Here is a 21,395-nt window from a genome sequence, read left to right on the forward strand (position 1 = left end):
GAAAAAAACAATGACAAGGACAGTGTCTCTTTATCCACGTGTTGTGAGAATGTTTTGGTTTGGGTTTAACCCACCTTAAGGCAAGAATCTTAACTGTCTGTTCATTTCTATACCTGGCACCTAATGAAGTGTTTGGCACATGGAGTGTGTGTGGTTCAACTACTCAATAAACAACCACAATTTGAATAAGAGAATTCTCGTGTTTAAAATGAACCAAAAAAAACCCAAAAAACAAAAAACCACAAAACTTTCATTCTGATAGTCTCCTTTCAAGCTTTGTCTGAATTGTTTTTTTAAGAAAAACTGTCCTCCACTATGGCATTGGGACCTGTCTGATGAGAAGAGGAGGAAGGGGAAGAGAAAGAGAAAGACTAGGAGGACACCAAGGCCAGGGGCACTATCCCCTGAGGGAATTATTATAGATGACTGACAGCTTAAAAGGTTCTTCTGGAGAAAGCAGCTTGACAGCGCCCTGAGATTATTCACAAACCTTTTAATAGACTTGCCGCACCCTCTCTACACCTTTCTCCTCTCCCTTGGGTTTCCTCCCATTTCTTTCCCTCCCATCTTTCCCCACCAGGAGGCCTCACCCTCATCTCACATGCCCTTCAGTGGATCAATGACAAATCCATCAGGACAAGGGGACATAGCTCAGCAGGAAGTGAGCAAAGGACTTCCCATTTCCCTCCCCCACAATGACATGGTTCTTTCTGATGCTAATTAGAACTCCAATCTCCTTCTGATTCATTATTAAAACCTTAAAATTATCCAGTGGAGGAGAGACAACTACTAAAGTGTCTTTTGAGACTGAAAAAAAAGAAAGTTATCGACAACTCTCAAGTGAGCAAAAGCCCCGAAACCATGTGAGGTGGGAGTCAGGAACACCAAGGAGAAAGTTGCCAGTGTAATAACCTCAGAGCTATGAGTGTGTTTTCTCTCAGGTGTCCCTGCGCCTGTGTCACAGTAGGAGGGGGAAGAGAGGAAGGCTGCCTAGGTGAGAAGCTCTCTCTCTCTCATCCTTTCTCCAAACTCCTCTGCTTCTGTGACTCTGACAAGCTGCTTGCATGCGGGATCAACACACTCTACTTACCCTGGTGATTCTTCCTTCAGGAACAGAGGATGGCCATGCTAAATGTTCTGAGCGAGATTCTGGGGAAGGAGACCCACAGCCTTCTGAACATGTTCCACTAGATTCTGGCCCAAGAGTCTCACAGTAGAACCTTCCCTGCCCAGACCGCTGCTGTGGAGCAGCTAAGTAAGTATAAACCAGGCTCCTCCCTGCAAAGAAGGCTGCACAAGGAGTGCCAGCCTCTTCATTCCCCACCATTCATGGAACACCTACTCTTTGTCAGCCATTACAGAACAGTGTTTTTCTTTGGGGCAATGTCCTCTTACTTAAAGCGCTGATTCTCCTCCCACCCAACCCAGCCAAGCCCCTAGACTGCTGTCTTTCTCACCTGCTGATTCCCCAAGTGACACACACATGTACACGTGCGCATGATGGGGGTAATGACAGACAGAGAAAGCAGTTGGGGGTGGCAGCCCGCCTGCACAGGGTGTGCTCAGCGGGTACCAGTCCTGACACCGTGAAATGTGTTCCTTTGGGAACCTGCCTGATTGGGGGTGGTGAGTGCACCCACTCCCTGTGTAAACAGGCACACATGGCAATTATCACATTAATCTCTGGAGGACTGGGGGAAATGGTACAAGGTGGGGTGGGAGGAGCAGGATTGAGGAGAAAGAGGAGGATGGAGACAGCAAGATGAAGGGAGGAGGTCCAATGGTTCTCCCAGACTGAAGCTGTATATGCAGAGCCAAGCCCCCAACCTTGAACTCAGGTCTCTATCAGGGTTCCACAGGGCTCTGGGAATATACTGTTTTCCTTCTATGTACATGCCTTTCATAGAGGAGGGCCTCTTCTATGTACATGCCTCTCATAGAGCAAGTCTCATCAAGAGACTGAGTGAGCTGGGACTGGGGAAATGGGGGATATGGATTCTAGGGTCATTTCAGGAAAGGAGAGGGTCTCTGGGACACACCTGCTTCCTAGGCTGGAGACAGCATCTGTTGGCGAGCCTGGGCTGGCCTACAGAAGGGTTTCTCAGCCAGGGCACTGTTGGCATTTTGGGCTGGATAATTCTTTGTTGGAGGGTAATTCTGGTTAATTCTGTCCCATGTGGTGCATTTGCAGGATCCCTGGCTTCTACCCACTAGATGCCAGTAGCACTCCCCCACCTGTGACAACCAAAGGTGTTTCTGGAATTGCCAAATGTCCTGAGGAATAAAAACAGTTTCCAGTGGAGAATGACAGGCTGAGAGGCTTTGTCCCAAGGAGAAATCTTTGGAATCACCAACCAATCTCGGGTCAAGACATGGTCGGAATGGCCACTGTAGGCTTCCAAAAGGCCAGCCCATCCATTTCAGCAAAAGCATCTGTCCAAGGCCTCTGCTGACACCCCAGGGAGAGAAAGTTCAGGAAGGGCAAGCATGGGAATGAAAGGAACAGAAGCCAAAGGCTGGCTCCACCAAGTACCACCTTCCTCAAAGGGCAGCATACCAGGAATCCCCCAGTGGATGGCCTTCCCTGGCCTCTGCTTAATTCCAGCACCAAGTGTGACAGCTCCTCTTCCACCCTCAAGGGACCTGGGGTTCATGTTTTGGAGCCAGAATGCCATATTTTGTTCAACAAATTTGTGGACCATGTACTTTGTGACAGATAGTCTCCTAGGTGTTGGGGATAAATGATGAGCAAACCAGCATCAGGTCCTGGCTGTTGTGAAACACAGCACAACAAGGGACCTGCATTAAATAGATGAGGAACACATATACACCTACGACCTTCAGCTGTTTGCTATAAAGGGGCCACACTGGGCAGGGATGCAAAGGGGCATTTGATCTGGTCTAGGTGGTCAGGCAAGGATTCCCTGGAACTTTCAATGAAGCTTTGAGAGAAAAGAATCACATGATAGTCTAACACACAACCCCTGGCTGAGACAGCAGAGGTCAGAAAGGCAGATGAAGGGTTTATTATAGAAGGGAAACAAAGAGGAGAAAAAGGTGATTAAGAAGTGCCAAGAAGGAGGGGGCACATAAGAGAAAAAGGAGGATAGGGATGCCCTCTCAGAATGAACTCCTACCACCCTGTAACAGCAGTCTCCTTGCTCCTTTATGGATGTTATACTGAAACATCTATGCACCGTAAGGGCACCCCTTGATGGATTTTTTCAAAGTGTACATAATTGTCTGACCAGCATCCAGATAAGCCCAGTTCTTCCCTCATGCCCCATCCTAGACACCATCTCCCTTTCCTCAAATATAACATTAGCCTGACTTCTATTATCATCAATTATGTCAGTTTAATTGGAAAGCCATATCTAAGCACTTTCCCGCATATGCTGAGCCATCCATTGAGCCATCTTTGCTTAGGACTTTAGCTTGCTCAGGAATTTACATTCAGAATAGCCCTCTCCCACCCTGCCTCCTACCCTGATCCCTGCCTGGCTCTCACCAACCTGGATGCCATAAGTTCTGTGCCGCTCCCATTAGGTACCCTTCACCTGCAGGTGCACCCATCCTCCAGCAGCCATATGTGTTGGCTTGCACCTGGACCCTTCTCAGAAGTTTGGCCTTGGATGACAAAACTGCCTCACCTGGGAGTCTATACCTGCCCTTGGAGTTGGGGGACCTATATCCAATGACTAACTGACATAAGGGTATCAATGGCACAGCCCCTCTTCCTCTGGGTGGGACCAACTCTGGGTTGCAATTCACACTCCTGACCTGCCTGTGGGATATGGCTGAGGTTAAAACTTCTGAAATCACGTCTGTATAATATTTTCGCCTGACCTATCCTGGTTCCCTCATACCTTTACTGCTTTCTCTGGAAAGCAGTCACTCAAGAAATCATTGCCCCAGGAATCTGTCCCAGTACCTGTTTACAGGGAATCTGACTTAATACATTATACCTTTTCCCATCAGGTTGTTGTTGTTGTAACATTTATTTATTTTTGAGAAAGACAGGGCAGGAGCGAGGAGGGGCAGAGAGAAGGAGACACAGGATCTGAAGCAGGCTCCAGGCTCTGAGCTGTCCATACAGAGCCCAACACAGGCTCGAACCCACAGACTGCAAGATCATGACCTGAGCCAAAGTCAGATGCTTAACCAACTGAGCCACCCAGGCGCCTCTCTCATCAGGGTTTTGACCAACTTTACAAAGAGGCAACACCCCACCCCTGAGTCAAGAGTTGGATGGTGTTTCTAAGGGAAGAGCCATTTATACTCCTCTGACCACACTCACATTCCAGGAAAAGGACACAAAATGCTGACTCTAAAACCACTGGGCTATTAAAGGCATATGGATTATCCAACCTGGTTCCCTGCATACCAAGAATTCCAGCAATGGTCTTGGAAGATTATGAGAACATGCTATCCAACCCATCATTTGGTGGAAGAGGAAACTGAGGCCCAAATGAGCAAAGTGACCTGGAGTCACAATGTAGAACCACAGTTGGTCAACTGCTTTAGAACTCTTCACTCTCCATATCTCATGTAGTCCCAGGTCTCTCTTTTTAAATTTTTTTTTAACAATGTTTATTTATTTTTGAGACAGAGGGAGACAGAGTACCAGTGGGGGAGGGGCAGAGAGAGAGGGAGACACAGAATCTGAAGCAGGCTCCAGGCTCTGAGCTGTCAGCACAGAGCCCAACGCAGGGCTCGAACCCATGAACTGTGAGATCATGACCTGAGCTGAAGTCAGACGCTTAACCGACTGAGACACCCAGGCGCCCCTAGTCCCAGGTCTCTTAAATACAATCCTAGCCATACTGTTACCACTTTCTGGGGGAGAACAAAAATGAATAGGAAAGCCAAAAACTAGGGTCTGGCAGCCAGAAAGTAAGAGCTGTCTTCCCAGTCCTCAGGCAAGAAATAAGGGTAGAGGAGCAGGTGGAAAGAGTGAGGACAGAGAGCTCCAAGTAAAACACAACCACCTGCTGCTACCTGGCAAGGAGGCTGAACCTGTCAGTCCTGAAGGCAAAGCATTTTATTATGTCTCAGATTCCTGAGCATATTTAATCAACATTGTAAGCTTCCCCATACAAACAAGCTCCAAAGGCAGCATCTGGCTTAGCTAGGGGCCCGTTACAAGTAATCAAGACTCAGCACACATTCTGGTTATTCCAAGCCCCTGAACTTGATGGCCAGGAGCCACTTTCTCTTGCTTGCCTGGATTGTCACTGACTGTCACCAAGGATGCAGCAGTGCCTTAGTCCAATGCAAAAGCACCTCGAGGAGTAACTTCCTATTGGATATTTCACCACGTATTCCTCTCCTACTCTTGCCAGTGGGAAAACAGCAGAACCAGTTTGGCAACAAAAGCCAGGAAAAAAAACAGCACTCCCACCCTCATCCACAGGCAGCAGTATGGTGTGAATGAGACCAGGGTCAGGAGCTGCATACCAGGGAGCTCTGCTCAGCATCACGGGCAAGCAGTGCCCCATCCTGGGCATGGGTGGTGATCACCGTTGGCACTGGGGATACAAGCATTGATGCGTCAGTGAAAACCCATCCATACAGCTTGATGCTGGGAAGAGGACTCAAGTAATTGCCATCAAACTTAGAGAGTGTAAGTGGTGCCGCAACAGACCAGGAAGGCAGCCATGACTGTATGTGTCCACATAAGCAAGGGCCTTAAAAACCCACATGGCCCAGGGCCCTGAAATCCTTAAAATCTCTTTGGATAAATCCTAATAATTCCAATATCATGGTTATGTGATGTTTATCCTGTCATCTCCCTTTTGGAGCTCTAGGCCAGAAGCCCAACACGGAGGAAGATCTTGTATCTATGAGACTGGGCTTGGGTTAAAGGGGGGGCTCAATATTTTCTTCTCTCTAGCTTTGTGTATGTTTGCAAATTTCTATAATAAAATGTTTTCAATTTTTCCAAAATTAAATGGAACAATTTACTTAAGTAGTTCAGGGTCATGTACAAATTTTAACAGTAAGTTCTGTTTTAGTCAAAATAGTGAAAAATGTTAACAGTGATGGTAACGGGGGTGGGAATAGAAACAAGCGATTAAAATAAAAGTTTTTATACCTTTCTATACTTTGAAACTTACCTGCAGTAACTTTTTTTTAATAATGAAAGAAAACAAAGACTATTGGGGAAAAAAAAGAGGGAGGGCGGGAGAGAGAGAGTGTGAGGAAAGGAGGGGGTGGGGTGAGAAAGAGAGAGGTGGGGGGAGAGGTCCTCCCTGCAACTGCAGCCCCAGATACTAGGCAGGCAGGCAGGCATTTTTGGAGTCACTGAAAAGCCAGGCCAGGGACAGCTGACCCTATGCGAAGCCATCCAGACTGGGATGCTGCTTTGCTCTGGGAAAAGGTGAGTGTGTTGTTCTGAAAGCACCATATGCTGCCTGGCCAAAGTACGTGACTGAAAGAGGAAATTGAAGAGGATGCATCCTATGATGATTAGCTAAAACACATCACCCTTTGACCCGTTCTACAGGGCTTGCTGATGAGAGACTTGATGTACTGTTTCCAGAAAGTCGGGAAGCAAAAAGTGCTTAGAGATTGAAGGAAGAGTCTCAGAAGACTATTCCTTTGAGGCTCAGGGACAAAGGGTACATGAGGCTTGATCGAATCTGTACACTGGCAGAGCTTTGTGGAGAGTCCTTTGTATTCCAGAAAACTGTGCTGATGACACCAGGGCAACAGGTCTTTCACCAGTTCCTAGCTGATTCTCTTCTCTATCTTATGGTCCTCAGGGATCAATCCTTCTAATTATAACCATTTGTTGCATTTCCATTGGTCCCCTGTCCCCTCCAGCTAACTAATGACTGCTTTCCATTCAGTATAAGAACTCAAATCTTTATCATCTTGCAGATTACAGAGATAGCACACACCCCTCATTTCACAGGTGAAGAACTGAGGATCAAAAGCTGGGTGAATGCTGAAAGATACTCCACTACTTGGCTATAGAAGAACTGGGCGGGGGGTGGTACCTGGGTGGTTCAGTCAGTTAAGGATCCAACTCTGGATTTCGACTCAGGTCATGATCTCATGGTTTTGTGAACTCGAGCCCTTAGGATTCTCTCTTTCTCCATCAGCCACTCCCCCATTCAGGTTTCTCTCTCTCTCCCTCTCTTTCAAAACAAATACACTTAAAAAAAAAAAGTCTAACTGAGATGCAGGACTTCTGTCCTGCAGCCCACTCTGCACAGCACTTCTATACCACTTAGTTCAGTACTCAAACTATGTATCCATGGCACCATTCTCTCTGGCTATTTTTTATGTAATTAACCTAGCCTCATGATCTCATTTGGAAGCTACACCAAGACATTTGAAGACAAATGTTGAAGACATTTGATGCTGTCTCCCACTTTTTCTGAACATTAAGAACACAGAGCTCAGACCTGTGAATACTCTCATCTGATTTAATGAAGAAAGGAGTGAGAGCAAAAGTGTCATGGAAGGCTTCCTGGGGCTGTACCTGGACTCAAAGCAGGAGGAGGATTTAGATTGGTCAATCAATGGAAGAACAAAATCTAAGGAGAAAGAAAGGGGTGGGAATAATGAGACCACAAATAGTTGCTGTTGGCAGTAGTTAGGGCAGCAAGACAAGAAGCAGCAGGTCATGGACGACCCTGAATGGTGGCCTAAGTGTTTATTTAGATCTGCTCACTCCCTATCCCCTCCCTCTGCCAAACCATGAGCTTTCTCATACTGGAAAACACTGCTTGGCCTTTATAAGGCTTGCCTTAAGCACACCACTCTACTTCACTCTGGAATTGCCCCAGCACTTAGGCACACCCCACACAGCATATACATTTAACACTTTTGAGTGTGTACTCTGCACAAGAGGAATAAGAATGTAAAACAGTCCTCAGGGGCCTTGGTATCTGCAGGAAGGCTAGGCTAAGTCATGAGTAGGAACACCTACAATAGAAAAGAGAACATTAAGTGCTGCACTTGAGTTTTTTATGTGTGCTTATTTACAGACCATCTTTATCTATCTATCTATCTATCTATCTAGATAGATAGATAGATAAAGATACATATATGTAAAGATATATATATTCTGTCTCTTTCATATATTGGTCCTACGTTCCCATTAGGGTTAAATGTTTCTCAAGAACAGAACTGCAACTTTTATTTCTCTGTTCACTCTGCTAATGCCTAGAATATTATTCTTCAAACAAGAGATTCTCAATAATGTTGCTGTCTCATAGGAGATTATAACACCCCTAGCATTCTTCTGTGTCACAGGCCTGGAAGAGTTTCATTCTCTGGAAATAAATACATCACCTGTAAAATGGCATCTCTGTTGACGTATAGCAAGTACACTTAGCTAACAAATATTTAGCACAGCACATAAGAGCAGACACTCAAGAAAAAAAGCTTCAAATAATTTTTCTTGGCTTTCATTTTTCCCTCCACATTGGCTTCTGAGCTGGTGAATTAATGTATCATTGAACATCCCTATCTTAATTAATGACTGTGTGTCAAACACTACACAAGGCTGGTAAGCCCAGTTGGTTCCCTGAAGAAGCTACAGGCAAGTTTGGTGGCCAGAGGAAACTGTCTTACTTCCTAGTGAGAACACTGTGAAAGCAAGAAACCATGGCTTTTAAGAAACCATGGATTCTCCAACTTCAGAATCCAAGACATATCTCTGGAAAACATGCTCAGTAAATTTGCATTTGTATGAATGATTATAATGAAATACCCAGTCCAATGTGTCTATTTAGCACCTGAGGTGCTGTCCTGAGAGTGCATGGGTGAGGTCCTCCACTCTGGTCCTGCTGGGTTAGAGTTTCTCAAAGCACACTGGGTTACAGGTGTACTCAAGGTATTGCTCTACTCACCTGTCAGAGTCCCCAGGTTGGTCACCTCCACTTGTAAGCAGCCTCATCCATTTACCTCAGTGTTATACAAATATTATTTTCTATGTGTGCCATGATGTGAAAAAAAATGGGAATAACTGTGCAAGATTACCATCTGTTAGGGACACTGAGGAGGGAGTTCCTCACTTGAGTAGGTGCCTACATCAGACAACAGATGTGAGATCCCTTCCCACTCAGACCATATTCCTCACTTTGCTTCTCCTCTCCCTCATGGACTTTCATTCCTAGGTTCCAAGTCTACCACTCTCCCAAACCCTTCTCTTTTCTCATCTCTTGATTTTGTACTGTCTTCTTCACTCCGCTGCTAGAAATTCTTCTTGTTCTTCCTCACTCCTGTAAGACACACAAAGTTCATTGCAATTGAGCATTCCCCTTGGTTTTGGGGTATAACAAGGTTGAAACAATACAGATAACAGAACAATGATGTTCATTGTTTGTCCAATCTAGCAGTCACTGGAAAGAATCAGTTTTTGCCTTTACCATTCTCTGCAGAACTATCTTTGTTGCTCAGTAAGGTGGAATGCACCACGATTAATGATGATAGGTGATTAATACAAGAATCTATATAAGCTATTGAATGACAGCTCCAACATGGGCCCAGTCAAACCTATTTCTAGAAGTATGAAGAGGACCTGATTAAAACATCTTTACCTAAATATTTTCCTGTGACTTATAGCCTAAGACTCCAGTGTAGCTTAGGAGGAAAAATAATCATGGCTTCCACTTGTTACGTATCTACTCTATGCTAGACACTGAACCAGGTGCATAATATACATTAAATCTAATCTTCACAACTATGTACAAGAGAGGTGCAATTTTAAGTTTACATGTTAAAAACAAACAACAGCAACAAAATCCAAGCTCAGAAAGGCTATACAGTCAGTATATTATAGAACCAATATCCAAACTCTTATTTGGCCTCTTCTCAAGATATTATATTGTGTTGCTTCTTGTATTAGGGGTGGGAGACAAAAATAACAATGTTGTTTTAATTTGGAACATTCTTGAGAACAGAGTTATGAATGCAAGTATTTACAACAGCAATGCTAGCAGGGTAAACACTTTCTGACCAACTGCATATGGTAATCCCATCCAATGGTATATTGCTTCAAGTAATTTGGTGTGCACATCTTAACTCATGGGATTATTTTGAGCCATGGACATTTCATAAGGTAGGAAGACTGTCACAGCTAGTTCCTTGGCTAGTAGGCCAAATGCCACTCTGTTGCCAGGGTAACCCTGTAAAGTGGGACAAGTGATTCCCAGTCACAGTCAGCTTCAGTCTTCAGAGCAGGGGAAAGGTGTTCTTTGTAACCAACATATCTCACTCTGTCTCTTCTGTGCTTAACACCCTCGAATGGTCGCCCTTGCCAAATCCCCTCCCAGGACTGACCCCAGCCTAAACTCTCCAGTTGACTTCACAGCTGCTGCCTCTCCCTAGACCAAGTCACATGACCACACCCTGCTTCTTGCAATGCCCTCATATTTCACGTTCTTTCATACCTCTGTGCTTTTGGTCATGTTGTCCCCACCGCCTGGAAAACCTCCACTTTTCCCACCTGGAAAGCCTCTACACATACCCTGCATAAATGTTACCTATGCTGGGAAACCTTCCCAGAGTCATTCACCCTCATTACTCCCTGCACTTGGTGCTGTCATACCACTTAACTTTGTACTGTAATTACTGCTTGAATGTCATCTTCCTCTCCAAGACTTGATACCCCTTAAGAACAAGTAATAGGTGTTATTTGTCCATGCATCTGCCCCAGAACCCAAATTAGCTCTCAGTAGGTGCTCAGCAAGTGCTTGCTGAATGAATGAATGAATGAATGAATAAATAAGTTAATAAGCCGAATGCATGGCTCTGATTAAATTCAAGGGAAGCAGAAAGGAGAAAAGAAAGAAAAGGTGATGAGAAAGAAAATTTCTCAAAGAGCTAATTAGATACCTAGAAGTCTATTTCATTACTAAGAGGGCAGAGTTAGTAGATGATGTGAGGGGGTTGATCAGGGATTATCACTTAATAAGCCCTTCCCAGGTGTATCTTCCAGGAAGGACTTTAGCTTCTAATCCTCTCTGGAAGAAGAAAGGCTGTGTCACCCTTATTTCTGAGGAGGTCAGGAAAGGATTAAAACAAAACTGCTATGATTCTGCCTTCCCATCCAGCTACAGTTTCAGCTGGAAAGTTAGGTCTGAGGGAGGCAGAAAATTCAGACTTGACACACAGCATCAATGTGGACTGCAGTCCATAGAGGGCCCCAAAGATTAAGGGAACACTCCCTGATCTTAGGATAAAAACACAACGGAGAATCACATCCCTTGGAGCTGGGGAGGGTATCTAGGAGGGGAGAGGACTATGCTTCAGGGGAAGCAATAGAAAACATTGCCTCTCTGGAGGGCATTGCTAGGAAATACCCAGTTAATGCTGACAGCACCAACCATATGGCATTTGGGCATGAAGGTGATGGGGGATGGGGGAGAAAGCATCTCTCAAGGAAGGTGAACCTGGCTGTCTCAATGGCAAAGCTAAGTTTGAAATTCTACATCCCAGCCTGAGGATTCTTCCCTCTTAAGATTTGTTGGGTAGGGATGTTCTCTCTGCTAAAAATGCTTTTAAGAATCAATCCTGGGGCGCCTGGGTGGCGCAGTCGGTTAAGCGTCCGACTTCAGCCAGGTCATGATCTCACGGTCCGTGAGTTCGAGCCCCGCGTCGGGCTCTGGGCTGATGGCTCGGAGCCTGGAGCCTGTTTCCGATTCTGTGTCTCCCTCTCTCTCTGTCCCTCCCCCGTTCATGCTCTGTCTCTCTCTGTCCCAAAAATAAAAAAATAAACGTTGAAAAAAAGAATCAATCCTGATAATTAACCCTGAGAAGGAGAAAAAGAAAAAAGAAAAAAAGCATAGTCAAAATCCTGGCCATCCTTCCAGGCCTTTTGTTTGTTTGTTTATTTTTGAGAAAGACAGAGAGGCATCACAAGCGGGGGAGGGGGAGAGAGAGAGAGAGAGAGGGGGGAACACAGAATCTGAAGCGGGCTCCAGCCTCTGAGCTGTCAGCACAGAGCTCTACACAGGGCTCGAACTCATGAATGGGGAGATAATGACCTAAGCCTAAATGGGAGGCTTAACCTACTGAGTCACCCAGGTGCCCCTTTTCAAGGCCTTTCTTATGCCTCATCTGGATAAAGTGAGTCCCTGGTTGCCCCAGCTAAGGCTGCTTCCCGGTAGGGGTAGAGCCCCAGGCACTTTTCAGGCTTGCTCTGAGTTCCTCCAATCCCCACATTCAGACCTAGCCCCAAACCATTCTCTTGGCTAAATCCTGGTGATTTATTTAGTCTGGAGGGTATACATTTCTTTAAGCAAACTGTTTGATATTCAGCATGAGGTTACAAAATATTGATAGTAAGAGGCAACTTTTTATTAGAGCAATTACTATGTTCATCTTGCCCCTTTTTGCACCTATAATCTTCTCAAGATCTTTTGAAGCAGATCCTAGTTCCATAGCATTTTTCTCTGACGAGGAAACTGAGACACAGAGTGGTTGAGTAACCTGTCTCAAACCGCACAGAGAGTAAGTGACCAGGTTACAGCTAGAAGTCTGACCCCAGCAGTTTTAATCAATATATTCTGTACGTGGTTCAGTAATTGAAACATAGTAAATGCTCCATACACACTAGATGTTAATGTTATTTAAGTAGGTTAAGCTCTGATTCCCCTAACCCTGGAAAAGGAGGGAAAGAAAAAAAAGAATGAATCACTTTATATGAATGAATTTATGTTCATCTGATTTAAATATTTTACATTCCTTGTACAAGATCAGTGCCTACTTATAAACCTTTTTCATTATTTGCAGGTTATTATAATATTTATCACACCATATAATAATTATTTACTTGTCTGTCCGCTGTACAAATCTGTGAACTCTTGGAGGACAAGGTTTTTTGTTTCTTTGTATAGAGAGTAGCTGCCACAGTACTCTGAAAAGGTGCTCAATAAACATGTTGTATGAATGGATGAATGAGCTAATCAAACCATGTAGAATCAAAGCACAAAGGAATATTCCAGCCATAACTAGTTCAACATGGGCAAACCTAGTCCAGAATAGTGATTCTTAAAGGATGGTCCTTGGCCCTACAGCATCAGCATCTTTTGGAACCTTATTGGAAATGCACATTCTTGGGCCCCAACAAAGCCCTTCAGATCAGAACTCTAGGGATAAAACTCAACACTCAGAAACTGTGTTCTAACACGCTCTTCAGGGGATGCCTGCTAAAGTTTGAGAAACACTGGTCTAGGAAAATAAACAAAATAAGTCTGCCATGCACAGCCTCAGTTGCTCCGCAGATGTATCTTGGAGCAAAAGGAAGAGAAATCTGAGGAAGGAGAAAGCCTGAGGTTGAGTGAAGGGGAGGGAAGATAACTGAGGGATGTGGTGAGAGGTGGAGAGGGAAGAGAAAGGGAGTGGGTGAGGAGAGACTGATTCACCTTGAAATCTCCTGGGAATGAAATGGGTTCATGATCTCAGCTGGGCGCTGCCATAGCAACAGGTACAGCTCCTCTCACCACCCCTGCTCTGCCCCCCAAGATAGGCAGGCACTAGACACACCTACGCTGAGGCCTGAGCTCTGCAGAAGGATCTAAGCTTGAGTAGGAAGGACATAGTGAGGGGAAAACTTAAGGGAAAAGCTCCCCACATGGGGTCTGGCCCCCAGCTGGGCCACCTGCAAAGACCATTTCTTTGTAAGGGCAGAATAGTTATAGGTCCTGACAGGGAGTGAAGACCCAGCAATGTAGAGGCACTTGGGTTTGCTCTAGGCTCATACCCTAACACAGCCTGGCTTGGGCAGATGGCTCAGGTACCCTGTGGGACACACTGTGAGAAAAGAGGAGTAACTTAAGAGGAAAGGAATGGAGCCCACCTTCCTGCAGGGCCGGAAGCAGAAGAGGTCAATGAGGCAGGGCTCAGAGACTGGGGAAGGATTAGTCTAGAAGCCAGGGGAGGAGGCCCAGTGGGGAAGGGGCACAGGAGCAGAACTCACATGAAGATTCAAGGCCAGAGATTCTGGTGGAGAGCAGAGGGATAATGAGAAACAGAAGACTCACAAGATCATCCCAGCCCTTTGCTGGGAATGGCTGGAGCTTCGAGGGCACCCACAAGGCAAACACATATCAAATCAGCTTCCACAATAAAGGCTAGATGAGGCCTTAGATGAGGCTAGATGGGGCTGCAAGAGGAGGACACAGAGATAAGCCAAATGCACAATGCTCCATACATTTGATGGAAATAACTTAGTAAAAGCAAATTTCAGCTAATCAGACATTAAAAGTAAAATATAATTGCTGTTGCTATGTTTGTTTCCAAGAACTCTGTTATGATTAGACTAACAGGCTAGTGTTAGAATTCTGAGCAAACTGCATGGAAGACTTAGTCTTGCTATCCCTTGGTGTGAGAGAAGAAAGCAAATTTGGAAAAGATAAATTAATAAACCACCATTATGTTCAAAGTATCTGCCCTCAGAAAATCCTTGCGGAGCTTTGATCCCTCTTTGGGGGGCAAGGAGGATGGGAAAGGATGTGCTGAGAGAGTTCTCGTATTTGATTTCTTTTAATCCTCATAATGACCCAATAAAGTGGTCATTATTACTCCCATTTTATGGATGATGAAACTGAACTCAGAGAAGTAGTAAAACAAAGAGCCAGGATTCAAACCCATGTCTGCCTGACTTCAAAGACCATGCTCATTTGTCCACAACAGAGGACATGATTCTGTCTACAGTAATGGAGAGGGGAGACAACTGGTGGTCCATATATTACCCAAGGGCTGTAATGTTTATTCCAGCCCAAACTGATGTCTTTCACTGGACAGGCTACCTCTGTGAGACACTATAGGACAATGAGAAAACAATGGCTTCATCTCTTATTAGTTATGTGACATTGGGCAAATCATTTAAACTCTCCATGCCTCAATTTCTCAATCTGTATAATGGGATGATAATCTCTATCATGGAACAGTGCTGTGAAGACCAAATGAGGAGTACAGTCTGATAGTTAACAGCCCATCATGTATTAGCTGTGCATTCTTAGGTAAGTTACTTGGCTTTTCTGCGCAACAATTGCCTCACCTTTAAAAAAAATATGAACTAAAAATAATGTAGCTAAAACACCCAACTCAAGGTATGGCAGGCAGAAAGCATTCTGCAGGTGGACACTATGTGTTCTAGCCAATTCTTTTCCTCAGAGAGGACACACTCCCATCTTCCTGCTGCTGGGAACATCTGCTTCTGACAGCTCACAGCTGCACCCCTCAGTGGAATTGCCTTTGTACCTCACATCTAGCTAGCTCTGTTGGTGTGGGTCAGTTCTCCCTCTGTCCAACTTTGGCCTCCAGGCTTCCTCAGGTACATTTCCCAAGGTACACCCAATACACATTATGCACGCAATTCTCCAGTGCAGAACTGACTTCCATGGACCTCAATCTAAGGGAATACCTGTATCTTAGAGAGTATTCAATAAAGAATAATTGATAACAGTAATCATAATAGTCTTCAAACTCAAAAGACTATCATATTGCATATGCAACCCCTAGAAGCTTTATAAAATTATTGGCTGGGCTGCATATTCTTTGAGGAGAAGGACTGTGTCTTGAATGTCTTTATCTTTCCTCCAAGCACCTTCAAGACAACAGATCCTCTAGAAGCATATTTGATTTGTACAGGCTATATTTCTATTCAGCTCAGAATCAAATCACCCGGCATGGGTTCAGAAGGTACAAATTTCATTTCCACAGTATCCACATACATGGCTCACAGTCGGGACACACAGCCTCAGCAGTAAGGAACTTTATAAATGAAGTTCCTCTGACAGATTAGCTTTGTAAAAATGGGCTACACAAATCAAGCAGGGGAGTAGGTTATACAGGCTATTATTATCATTGGTTCTTTAAGAGTTAAATATTAAACAAAACTCACTTATGTAAAGACAGGTGTTGCTGACCTGATCCTCCAGCATCCCGGTGAGAATGGCATAAGCTCCTTGGAGGATAGCTGATCCCAGAATTCTCCCTCTGCCCCACCTCCTACCAAGGTGACACAGAAAGCTGCTGACAGTGCTTGGAATAGAAGTGAGCTCTCTTATTTTGAAACCTGCATTCTTGGGTTACACTATGCCTTTATAACTAGCTCCTCTGGAATGTCGGTATAAAAGGGAAAATGCACACCCATCGTTCCTTCTGAGCCAGGGATCAACAAATCCCTGTTGATCTCCCTCAGTGGCATCCCTGCATTGGCTACAAGGTGGAGAGAGAGTGAGAAAAGATGTTCCATAGAGAATGTGTAGCTGTCAATACTGCATCAGCTCATTCAGTCCAAGGTGACTCTGGTTCAGTCTAAAATCCTTGGGGCCACACTAGGGTGAACTCTACCTCAGGACTCCAAGACCAACTTGCTGTTACTTATACCCGTCTCTTGCTTCGTGTACTCTGAGATTCCCCAAAATAGAGTTTTTGTGGGGCCTTCAGATCCACTGAGCAGTATTCCTATTGCTACGTGAAATCTGAGCTCTGTGTGTATGTGTATGTAGTGTCTCTCTATATATATGCATATATGTGCGCACACACACACACACACACACACACACACACCACACCTCATCTCTCTGGGCTTGTGGTCAGTCAAGGGCCCTGGGAAAGGCCGTGTGGGTCAGACGTCTCTCCTGGGGGCCCAGCCACCATGAATCAGGACAAGTGGGCACATGGAAGGTTCCTCAACTCTCTCCTTTCAGCTTTAGTGAGTGGGAATAAAGTGGGCATTTTAATAGGTGAGCTTTCAGCATTCTCCCTGGAAATCGAGGACTCAGCTTCTCCCTCTCCTCACCTTCTCCAGGGTTCACTTCCCTCTGAGGGGCTAACAGGAGTTCCTGGGCTGAAAGGCCCATCCTCACTATCTCCACTAAGCCTACTAGGACAAGCCCCCGCCTCTGGGATACAGCCCCAGGCCTGCCCCAGGATCCTCAAACACTTCAGGCATCTGTCATCTGACTGAGCACCAACCATGCCCAAAGCACAGTGCTGGGGGGAGCAAATGCCTAGAGAAAATTCCTGACCTCAGACTGCCCAAGATCCAGCCAAGGAGACTGGAAAGTGCAATAATTGATGGCATTACAAAGGATATACCCCCAAAAAAAGGCATTCAGAGAGGGGAGGATAGGGTCTAAGGGTGTGAGTGGTCCTATGAAACTATCCCGAAAGAAAAGTTACCCTGGGACCTGAAATATTCAAGCTCTTTGCAGAGAAGTCCATTCACAGCCTGAGGCTTCCCAGACTCATTAGCACACACCCGGACTGCAGGACCACCATAATCGCCTAATTAACCAAGGACCCTGCACCTGGCTGGCACCCCACCACCACCACCACCGTGGGCACCAAGCTTGTGAAAATGCCCCTATTATGCAGTGTAGGCCTGGTTGGTTTGTTCTTGGAGAGCTGGCCTCCAAGGAGCAACACCCAGCTGAGGGTGACAAAAACCAAGCTCCTTCCAGTAGGGCCTTTCAGCTACCTGAGGGCAATTCCAGCAGGTGCTAGCCTGTCTGGCCTAGGAAGAATTAGGTCAGAGTTAGAAAAACACAACACTACCGCTTGGGAAGTGTGCAGGACTCAAAGCAAGTACGTATGGAAAGCCTAGCACATAGTAGGCAATCTACCTACCTACCTATCTACCTACCTATCTACATATAGATAAACATATATATGTGTGTGTGTGTGTGTGTGTGTGTGTGTGTGTACATACATACATATTTGTTTACATATTTATTAAAATTATAACTAAAGTAAGAAATTGAAGAATGGATTAATGAATAAATGTTAGGTCCTAAAAGCAGAGAGGCTAAAACAGGTGCAGTGGGTACTGTCAATTATACTCTGTTCCATGGGATGGTGAGTCAAGGAGTTCACCTCACCCAGCATCATGTAACTGTTTTTTAGCTGGTTTGAACAACAGTAGTAACAAAGGTGTCCTAATCAGTTCTTAATTTTTAAGCAATTACTTCAGTTTTACTTGTGATATTTTAAATTGCAAAAGCAATGTATATTAGGAATAACTGATAGTCAAACACTACAAAGATGTGTAGAGAAAAAGTTTAGGGGCGCCTGGGTGGCTCAGTGGGTTGAGCGTCTGACTTTGGCTCAGGTCATGATCTCGCAGTTTGTGAGTTCGGGCCCCCACATCAGGCTGGGTGCTGACAGCTTGCTCAGAGCCTGGAGCCTGCTCCGGATTCTGTCTCCCTTTCTCTCTGCCCCTGTCCCGCTCACACTCTCTCTCAAAAATAAATAAACATTAAAAAAAAAAGAAAAAAACTTTAGCTTCCCCTCATCTCCTTTCCCATCCTGCTGTGTTTACGCATGTGTTTATGGCCTGATGTGCACACTTTTCCCACCCACCTCCATGCACATTCAAACTTATGTATAGTGTTTTGCTATTTTTTAATGGAATCCTACTATACACATTACTCTAACTTGCTTTTCTTATTTAAAACACATTAGGAATATCCCTCCAGGACAAACATATAGATTGAATTCGTTAAAATACACACACCACAGGGGCATTTGCTTTTGTTTTTGGTGCTATAAAATAAGGCTGAAATATTCTCTCTTACCTATTATGTCCTTATCAACCAGCTTTTTATTTCAGTAGGTGGATGTCTCAACAATGGGCTTACGCAATCAAAGAGAATACTTGTTTTTAGTATTAATTCCCTCAAAGGTTGTAGCAATCCATCAAATACTCCCCACCATAAATTCATAAATGACTTTTCCTACACATGCTCACAGGTACTGGATGTTATGACCCTTAAATGTCGGCCAATCAGATGGACAAAAATGCACCCTATGAAATTTGCATTTTCTGAGTATTAGTATCATTTCAGGTGTTTATTAGCCATATAGATTTCTTTTTCTTTGAATTTCTTGTTCACATCCTTTGTCCTTTTTTCTAGGTGACTTTTTCTTATGAATTTGTAGAAACTTTGTGTATCAGTTATGTTAGAAGCTTATTTTGTGTCATTTTTCTCAGTCTATCAATTGTCTTTTGACATTACTTACGGTGGGTGTCCTCTGCCACTGAAAAAATTGTAATTTCTATATAACCATTTCTTAAAGTTGCAGAATCAAATTCCTACTGGAAATGAAAAGATTGATATTCTTTTCCCTTTCATCTTATTTGGGGTGGCTCTGTTTCATGAATATTAAGATTTGGTCTTACAGGTTGAATTACAGCTTGAAGCAAGACAATCCATATTATAGAAACTCCACAAGTGTATTTGACGGAAAAGTTAGGAGGAAGTAACAGTAAAACAACTCCTCCCAACCATTAGAGAAACAAAGACTGGGAACAAATTTCCACCGATATTCACTCCATGTAGAAGGCTAAGCAAAAACCATCCACTGCTAAGTGCCTGTCCCAATGCCGAAACTACTCAACATCAAAGTCCTTCCAGCCAGTTGATCTCAGCCAGGCCTCTGATCCTGGTCATTTTGGGGTGGGCATCACCCAAGCAAGCTCCTCCTCTTAATCTTCATCTCCTTCAGCACTCAGCTCAGACACCTACACTTCCCTCACCTCCTTAGACAGAGGACCACTGTGCTATCATGGGCTCCCTGCATTTCCCAGTATTGCACTTACCTATCGTTTGGTAATTATTTACCTGTCATGCATATTTATATCCCCAACACCTATGACTACACCTGACAGAGTATTTGTTCCTCAAGCAGTCATTAAAAGAAAGAGAGCAAAGCAAAAGAGCAAGAAATTGAGAACGAAGCACTAAACTCCAAAGCTGAATGTTCACAGTTAACTGCCAACTCAACATCAATCAGGAAAGAATGTTAAACATTGCTGAAATTACAGGGTAAGTTAATGAAAAAAAAAAAAAAGATTCCATTTACAAAAAGCTGATTGACACACAAAATGTCAAGAACATGCCTAGTTCATAAAGAAAGGCCCGCCTACACTTCAGGTTGTTGAACTGCCATTCTCCAGCTACCATGTTTCACTCTGGGACAAATGGTTTTTGGTCAAGGATAAAGTCTAAATATTCATTTTTCAGACTCTTAATGAGTTTTGGAATGATCACTATCATTTAGCCCTAACTGCAGCCAATTTTCTCTGAGTTAATCTTGACATCAACACCCCACCTAAAAGACTTTTCTATGATAAAAAAAAAATGATTCATGTGATAGCATTCACTTCAAGCTCACATCTTTCAGAAGCGATATATTTTTAAATTGACTATAAGACTACAAAGAAGTCTGCCAATGAACTCCTAGGAGAAAGGATTTCCAATTTTTAATAGAAGAAAGATAATCTTGTTGCACAGAGTTCTTCTTTAGGAATACAGCCCCTGCTTCTTCTCTGTAATTGCTGTGGACATTTACTTCCTGAATTAGTCTCATGTTTTCCCTGAAAGTGTTTCCATTCCTGGGGGTTGCTGAAGAATCTAAGAAAAGGAAAGCTTCTTGAAATACCCTCAAAGATCATAACTGGACACATGCTTTTGCAGTAGAACAGCTGAGCTCTTCACCTAGAGCAGGGTTCACCTGGGGCAGGTTATTGACCTTGGCCAGTCATCTAAGGGACACAGATCTCAGCACTTCATCACTCCATCTAGCTTCTTAGTGTGATTTTTTTTTTTTAAAGAATATGATTTAACTAGTCTTATGATTCTGGCTTCCAGAATTACAGAATATGTCTAAATGATCTCAAATGTGAATTTCATAATACAGAAATAATTTAGTTCACTTTAGTACTAAAATGAATATGAACTAAATGTCAATAACGGGGTGGAAAAAGGCTAGACAGAGAAAGCAGAGGTGGGTTGACAAGACACGACACTAAAACAATGAAATTATTGTATCACGATTCCAAAAATTTAGCAACCTTTAGCCTCACCCACTGGATAAGCATGTTAGTGACACAGCTTAAACCTCATTTTCCTTAATTTGTAATAACTATGAACACAGTGGAAGAAGTCTGATGTCCTCAGATGTATCTACCACCTTGAAAGATATTTTTCTAAACTCTGGAATGCCTAGACAACATTCCCCCATACCTGAGCAACTGTGCTGGACTGATGAGTCCCCTCTAACCTACTCTGTGACCACAGTCAATTCTTCCAATCTACAGCTCTGTTATGGCCTTCTTCTGCTCACAGCTCTGCAGTAGCTATGCCCTGCTCACCAACTGGAGACCATGAGCACAACCATCTGGGCTTGACGTGCATGTCAAACCTTACCTCTCCCTACTCTCTGATAGGATCCCTGCCATACACCTAAACCTGACCTTTTACAGTCCCTTGATAACATACATTTTTTAGATACAGGTGCTATTTCCTTCAACTGAGATTTCCACCTTACACATTCTATCCATTGCTCACTCTTCCCATAAGACCTAGTTCAATAGCTTTCTCTTCTGTAAAACATCTTATCCTGTGCTATCCATCTTGAATGAT

At 44.0% G+C, this 21,395-nt stretch overlaps 1 protein-coding gene and 1 long non-coding RNA gene across 9 annotated transcripts in view; one reads left to right on the top strand and one right to left on the bottom strand.

Annotated features, from left to right (window-relative positions):
• The window catches only part of LOC144614878 (uncharacterized), a 28,291-nt gene extending 26,011 nt beyond the window's left edge, over window positions 1-2,280 (top strand). Inside the window, exons 2-3 of the long non-coding RNA XR_013553132.1 lie at window positions 1,111-1,255; window positions 2,192-2,280. This is a non-coding gene — a long non-coding RNA (uncharacterized LOC144614878). The remainder of the gene's footprint in view (window positions 1-1,110; window positions 1,256-2,191) is intronic.
• CACNA1E (calcium voltage-gated channel subunit alpha1 E) overlaps window positions 1-21,395 on the bottom strand; it is a 496,397-nt gene that overhangs the window by 156,943 nt on the left and 318,059 nt on the right. The gene's annotated exons all lie outside the window — the stretch shown is intronic.

Source organism: Panthera onca, chromosome F1 (genome assembly GCF_046562875.1).
Source record: "Panthera onca isolate mPanOnc1 chromosome F1, mPanOnc1 haplotype 2, whole genome shotgun sequence".
NCBI lineage: Eukaryota > Metazoa > Chordata > Mammalia > Carnivora > Felidae > Panthera > Panthera onca.